The 8,045-nt window shown below is 40.3% G+C and overlaps 1 pseudogene across 1 annotated transcript; it reads right to left on the bottom strand.

The window, feature by feature from the left end:
* Positions 1-6,543: 6,543 nt before the first annotated feature.
* On the bottom strand, positions 6,544-7,095 carry LOC311608097 (proteasome subunit beta type-3-like; annotated as a pseudogene). Its single transcript has one exon. The product of its transcript is annotated as a proteasome subunit beta type-3-like (transcript).
* Between the last annotated feature and the right edge of the window lie 950 nt (positions 7,096-8,045).

Below are 8,045 nucleotides of genomic sequence, written 5' to 3'. Positions count from 1 at the left end.
TGGACACTAGTCCAAAAGGGATGTCCCATGAAATTCTTCACTTACCAAGAGATTGGGATAGATTTGAGACATCCTACTGAGACTCTAGGTAAGAAAAATATAGGAGATGGGGAAATAGAAGGACACAGAGGGTCCTAGACACCTACAAGAACATCGTGACAGGTGGATTTGGACCCAGGGGGGGTCTGCTCAACCTACTGCACCAACAAAGAACAATACAAGCCATAAACATTGAACCCCTACTCATATCTAGCCAATGGACAGGACATTCTCCACAGTTATGTGGAGAACAGGGACTAACTCTGACATGAACTCTGGTGCCCCATATTTGACCACTTCCCTGTGATGGGGAGGCCTGGTGGCACTCAGAGAAAGGATAAGCAGGCTACCAAGAGAAGACTTGATAGCCTATGACCACATAGTGGGGGAGGAGGTCCCCCTCGGTCATAGCCCTAGGGGAGGGGAATAGGGTGAAAGCTGGAGGGAGGGAGGATACAAGTGATGGGATAACAATTGTGATGTAATGTGAATAAATGAATTAAATAATAATAATAATAAGGAAATGGCAAGGCTGAGTTCTTTTAATATCAGAGCCACTGTAGCCTGCTTTGTGGCTGTCTGGGTTTGGTGGTTAGGGAGGATCCTGCTCTTATTGTTTCTCTGGAAACTTTCTCCTAGGTCCACTTGATAGACTGCTGTGGGCATGGCCAACACATTTGTCTCTGGCTGTCAAATTTCATTTTGTACATTTGTCCCTAGAAATCCAGCACTAAACATGAATACTGATGTCACTGCCAATCCCGCACAGTTCCATAGGATGAGATTTCACATGTGTCTGTGTTCTTGTGTGAGACACAGATTTTTGTCCTTGGAAGTTTAAATAGAACTTTGGAAATAACAGAATCTAAAGAATGGAAAACGTCTGTTCTCTCCCTTCAAGCATTTCTGTGTCTATTCTAGTTTCTCTTCTGAATGAGAATTAAACATCCCCCCTCTAGGGTCCTCCTTGTTATTTAGCTTCTTTTGGTCTGTAGATTGTAGTGCATATGGCTAACATCCGCTTATAAGTGAGTATATATGTGTCTTTCTGGGTCTGGGTTATCTCATTCAGGATGATCTTTTCTAGTTCCATCCATTTGCCTGCAAATTTCAAGATTTCCTTGTTTTTAATAGCCAGGTAGTATTCCATTATGTAAATTTACCACAATTTATTTATTCTTTCTTCATCTGAGAGACATCTAAATTGTTTCCAGATTCTGGCTGTTATGAATAAAACTGCTATGAACATAGTTGAGCAAATGTCCTTGTGTGGTGGAGTATCTTTTAGGCATATGCCCAGAAGCTGTATAGCTGAGTCTTGAGGTACTACTATTCTCAATTTTCCAAGAAAGTGACAGACTGATTTCCAAAGTGATTGTACAAGTTTGCCCCAATGGAGCCAACAAATCTGGGCCTAGAGGGACCTACAGAGACTGATGCACCAACCAAGGTCCATGCATGGAGAGGACCTAGACACCCTTGCTCAGATGTAATCCATAGGCAGCACAGTCTCCATGTGAGAACCATAGTAAGGGGAGTAGGGGCTGCCTCTGACATGAAATCTGGTGCCCAGACATTGATCCCTTTCCTCAGAAGGGGCAGCAACACCAGCCCACAGAGGAAGAGGACACAGGCAGTCCAAATGAGACTTAATATGCTGGGATCAGATGATAGGGGAGGAGGGCTCCCCTTTCTGAGGACTAGTGGATGAAGGGAAGCAGAAAAGGAAGGGAGGATGGGACCAGGAGCAGACTAGGGAGGGGGCTACAATCAGGATATGAAGTGAATAAATTAAAAATAAACAAAACAAAGAAAAAAAAAAGAATGGAAAATGTCCTCCATGGCTGAATCCACTAGTCTTTATTTAGAGAAACTAGCAAGGCTGTATTTCTGTTTAGACTTGCTACTGGGTGGGGCAGAGATAAGAACAAATAGCTTAATTTCCTTCTGAAATGACCCTTTCTATCATGCTCACATTGTTGAGTCAAGAGGCCATGGGGCCTCAACACAGCCTTTTCACTAACCCAAGGACCTCTTTTACAGCCTTCCACTCCAATGGCTAAATCTGTTTAGATGCTTCTTCCTCTATTCTCTCTGTTCCCACCCCGTCTTCCTTGTAGTCTAGTCCACACATTCTATGTGCACTGGCCCTATGAAGTCTTGCTCTAAGCAAATTAGAGCAAAGAAACTCTCTGATAAACCAATTAACGCCGGGGTGTAAATGACTAGCAAAGTATGCGACGTGTTAAATACTCAGAGATGTGTACAAGCTAATAAAGGACAGACAGCATTTTCTCCAAGGACTGTGGTTTTAGTAAGAGACTTTTTTAGCAACAGGAAAATAGGAGTGATTTTGGGAGTCAAGGCATGTATGAGAACCTATCTAGTTTTATCATATTCAGTCAATGCGTATTGAGCATTCAGTGAGGGATGGGATTTGAGAACCTGGAGATAAATAAAACAGAACTCCACACACCGAGAAGTTCATAGTCTAATAGCTGTAGTAACTGTAATGTAGCATCATTCCCAGAAAGACCAGGAGATGCTTGGGGCATGTAAAATGATGAAGGAGGCACTGAGAAAAAATGGTGTACTTCCTAAGTGTTTTCAGGGAGATTGTTAATGAAATACACATAGTATTTGTGGTGAGGAATAAGGGCCAGACTTGCATATATAGGGTAAACAAATTTGAACATATTTATTGAACTTTTTATTTTCTTAGAAAGTCTTTACCAGCTTTTTACAATATTTTATTTATAATACCATTAGATATTTTCCTTTAACAATTTCTTAAAGTGTTAGTATTAGAGTGTTTTTTACTTTTTAAAATTATATTTCTTTTTTATATACATTTATAATATTATAATAAATAAAATAAACTACATACAGCAAGAAGAAACACAAAATAATCAGGAATTATATAAATGTTACATTCATAGTGTTTTGGCTACTTGTATTTGAAAATCTTAAAGAAAACACCTTTCACATGTTGGTGAGTCTAAAATTCTGAATGTAAATACATATTTGTCATTTCATATCTCTATCAATTTAAAACATCTATCTAGACCTAAAAACATCTTAACCGTAAACAACTAAGCTTAATTATAAGACTAACTATCTGGTCTTCAACGTCATTGATATTTGAGAATGAATATAACTTAATTACTTGAATGAACAAGAAGTGCAGGTTAGCAGCTTTCAAAATGAAAGAAAAAAAAAGACAGAAACTGCTTTCTGAACTCTCTATAACATTGGAGTATCATCTTCAGCCTTCTGGCCCAATACATCTGACAGACATATTTGTGAGGCAGGAATTATATATAGGACTTGCTTACTGTGTCTTGGTAGAGTTTGACCATTGACTCTGCCCACATCCAAGCTTGCCCATTTTTAGACAGAATTCTGTTTGTGACAGAAAGGAGAACATTTAGCCCAGTGGCTTATTTGTCACATTTGAAGCCATCTCCACAAGGAGGTTCTTTGATGCTCATCATCTTCTTTGAGGTAGGCTGGGTGGTGCCAGGAGTTAATCTGTCTCCTTGTCAGAGAATCTTTAAACTAATAAAACATCTTTAAATGCCATATTCTGTAGGTCTTCTTGGCTTTTGAAGACCTTATCTATTTTACCTTATATATCTATAGAATCATGTCTAACTGTTAATCTTAGGATGTATATTCTTGTGATAAAAATAGACTAGTAATTGACATGACCATGATTTGATCAACTAACAATTAGTTTGTATTACCTAATTATCCTAAACCGACTGCAATAGCACTTTCAAAGTATTGGAATTAAACCTTTTATTATAATTGAGCTATATGGGTATACAATATATCATATTAAAGTAGAAATATATCTAATGTAAAGAATAATCTTACATTTGAATTCTATACCAATATATGAAAATTAAGCTTATTTTGCAACAATACACAAAATTCTCTACCAATTAGGTAAAAATAACCTCGAGGAGTAGATTCAATAACCTACTTTTTGTTCTATCTTCCCTATATATTTCTATACTCTCCCTTTCTTTCTTTTCAATGCCTATCTCCAAACCTAAGAATGGAAGATAAAGGAAAAGAGAGACATCCTGTGTTCATCCTCATCTTCTCTCTGAATAGGACCAATAAGAACTTATAAGCAACTCCCGTGCATCATATTTGACCAAGTCCCCTGAGTGGGGAGACCTGGTAGCACTCAGAGGAAGGATAACAGGCTACCAAGAAGAGACTTGGTACCCTATGAGCATATACAGGGGGAGGTAGTTCCCCCTCAGTCACTGTCATAGGGGAGGGGAGTAAGGGGAAAATGGGAGGGAGAGAGGGATGGGAGGATACAAGGGAGGGGATAACCACTGAGATATAATATGAATAAATTAATAAAATAAAATAAAAAATTAAAATTAAAATTAAAAAAAAAGAAAATAAGCATCAGTAGCCAAAGAGAGCAAACAAAACCCTACCCAACCCCCCTGAGGAGAAATGGGGCATCATTCTCTTAAGGATTCTTCAGGCTGACTTGGAGCAAATAATACCTTTGTAGGGGCTCAAATAAAATTGAGGAAAATGGTTAACAAGCCAGGAATAGCATTTGTGGTCCAGTTTCTAAATGTTGAGTGATTCCTGGCTTAATAGGAGTCCTGTGTGGGACAGTCTGAAATGCTGGACCAATTGGGATTGGAAGCTTTCTTTGAAGCTGTCCTGGGAGCTGTCATGTTCTGATGAGGAACAGCAACTGAAGCAGTTAAATATCCTACAGTTGAAACCTCATATTTCACTCATTTTTAGTAGTCATGGATATCGAAGATGTTGGCACCTAATACAAACCTTGTTTGACCAGCAGGACAGCAGTGTCTATTCAGCAACCTAAGGATGAATCTGAGAACCACAAAACCACGAACAGCAGTACTGGTGACCCACAGGTGAGAGCGGTCCAAATTGTGTGAAGCATAGTTGGGTCCGGCCTCCACCCACCTTGCAAAACCACAGAAGAGTCCTGGGTCGCCACAGAAACGAGCGTGCAGTCTCTGAAGGCTAATGTCATATGCCTCGCTGGTGGGCAGCTTCTGAAATCCCAGGGTGCAGAGTGAGCCTTGGTTCACAAAAGCACCAGCGCCTGTGGGTTCTAGTTCTGTGCAGGCACCACAGTTGGAAACACAAGTGACCTCTGGCTGTCCAGATAGCCACAGAAAGCTCCAGGGTGTGTCCAAGCAGCCACCAGGTGCCAGAACTAGTGCCACATGCCTGGCTGGTGGGCAGCTCTTAAACTCCCAGTATCAGAGTGTTAATGACCTCATACTGGTTGCTTTGAGGTATTTAGTATGAGTCTTTGACTTATCAAAGCCTACCTTCCAGGGACGTGCCGTCTCATATGCCAATTTCAGGACTCCGACTGATGGCAAATACTTGGTTTACATAATATGTAAATAGTTAATGCAGTAATAAATGGCATGTGTGTGTGTTTACACATGTTCACATATTGTACATATAAGTGTATTTGTGCATGTGTAGATTGCATCTCACCTCAGTTATTGAGGAAGATCTCTCACTGAATCCAGAGCTCACTGATTCTGGCTCTCCGAGGCAGCCAGCTTGGCCAAGGGATTCGTGCCTCTGCATTGCAAGTGCTGGAATTACAGGCTGCCGCCATGCCCTTTCAGCTACCACACACGTTCTAGGCATTTGAACTCCTGTCCCAACACTTTCAGGGCAAGTGGTTCATCCACTGGGCCATCTCCCCAACGCCTCGTTTTGTTTTTAGTAGATAAATTCACCTTTCGCTTTTCTTTTAAAAAATAAAGTAAGCATTAAGAAAGAGTTCTCTCTCTTTGTTCAATGTCAAATGGAAAGTTTTTTAACAATATGCCAACATTTTAGTCAGTGTTTTGACTTCTCAAGTCACTGCTAGGGAGTACGTAGGGAGCAGACTGTGGGAGAACTCCTACACTAGAGTTCATGTTGTCCCCCACTCTGTAATTAATACGCTGAAATCAATTTATTTGATCTTCAACCTAAGATACTGTTAGTTTAAGAAATCTGAGGAAGTTTGGTGGTACTGATGTATACCTTTAATCTCAGAATGTGGGAAGCAGAAGGAAGTGGGTCTCTGAGACTAAGACAAGCCTGGTCTGTGGAGCAGGTTGTAAGAGATCCAGGGCCACACAGAGAAGCTCTGTCTTAAAAAACAAACAAACAAACAAACAAATTTAAAAATCTGAAAGGTTTCAAAACATTACTCTGAACAGGAGAATACATTTCTTCTGTTGATAAGATTGTCACTGGAATTTTCTTCCTAGGTTTAATTTTTTTTCTTGTATTATAATTTATTTTAATTTTTTTGAGATAGAGTAGCTCTTTATACTGGAGTCTGTCTCCAGTGGGGACTAAGCTGTGGAAACAATGACAAGCAAGAGTGAAAGAAAGGCCATCTTATTGAAAAGAAAAACAACAAAAGGAAACTGAGGCCAGGGAATAGGGTTAGTCTGTTTTATGATTGTGACTTTTTCAATGGTAGTGGACAATGTCGCCCATGCCTGATATGGTGTGCCAGTCCGCAGCACTCAGCATGGATGGGGAAATAGTTCCAAATGGTTTCTGGATCCATGTTGGGCTCCCAGAGAGACTCACACATCCCATACATCTTTTCAGAGCAGGGACCACTGACTACAAAGCCATCAGTCACCATGGGGCAGCCAATGAGCTTTAGAGAGCAAACAAAGGCTTAAAGGTCTTCGGGTTGAACCCAACAATGACAGGCTCTGTGTAGTAGGGACCAAACCGTTTCTCACGCAAGAGGTTGGCCGCCATGCTCACGAGGGTGTCAGGCTTGATCTGCTGACTTTCTTTCAGCTTGTTCAGGCTCAGCCGGAACTTGGGGTGCTGGACAATTGTATGGACACCTGTGGCCATCTTGTCGAGGCCTATGTAGAGCATGTAACCCATAGGAACGATCTTCTGCAAGTCCTTGGTCACCATCTGGCCCTGGATCCCAAAATGCCTCTCTGCAGTGATGGTCACTCAGTTCTTCCCCTTCATGGCCACGAGGGCCCCTCCATTAGAGGAAATAGTAGACAGAATTTTAAATAAGAGCAAATGTCATTAACACAAGCAATTGTCTGCCTCTAAGTCTTCCAGCTATTCAGTAGAGAAGCCAGTAGCATCATGTGCACATTCCAAGAGTCAAGGTTTACCTACTTTTAAAATATTACATTGCATTTTGTTATTCTCTCTCTTTCCATCCCCTACCTTCCCACCAAGTCTTTAGCCTACATGTAAACATATTATTAATTACTGCATGGACTAAATCTTAAGGTATGTAAAGGAACAATTGTAAGGAAATAGGTTTTGGAAAACAATGTAGATCATGACTTAGACTGCCTAACTCCAGACAGTCTGGTAGAATAGCAAGTCTCGTTTTAATTTCACCTATTTTCAGGCAGATGGCATTCAAGCAGCCCCAGTTCATGATGTAATGGAAGCGTAATCACAGGGCTTTGATGATTACCTGGTGTCCCTGCTGGTGACACAAGGGCCCAAGACTAATACTTCAAACCCTCTCAATTAAATTAATTAAATTATAATAACCTTGGAAACAAATTGAAAAAGTAAAGGCGAAGAAAGAAAGTATAAGCAGAGGAATACTATCTCAAAACAGCTATAATTTACTGTTTAAGTGGGGGAAAATATAGAAAATAAGCCATAATAGGCTTTAACACTTTCAACTGCAACCATCAGGGATCTTAAAATACTTCTATGTCTAAATATAGGGAACTGATAAGACGCTGTCAGCACATACAATTTTACTTTTAATCTTACAAAGTGGGGCTTCTCCCAGAGTTCTCATCTTTTAAAAATAGTATACATAGGTTACAAGAATTAGTTTGGCTAAGTGGAGTAATGCTTTCAAAAAGATCAACCTGCGACAAGCACTCATCAAAATTCAAGTGAACCTCCTTTATCTTATAGATATGGTGAGATGCTGAGGTGGAGTGTGTGTGTGTGTGTGT

The sequence above is a fragment of the Acomys minous genome (genome assembly GCF_964271855.1).
Source record: "Acomys minous genome assembly, chromosome: 11".
Lineage (NCBI taxonomy): Eukaryota > Metazoa > Chordata > Mammalia > Rodentia > Muridae > Acomys > Acomys minous.
Note: the sequence above shows the minus strand (reverse complement) of the source record. Positions and strands in the feature narration are given on the sequence as shown.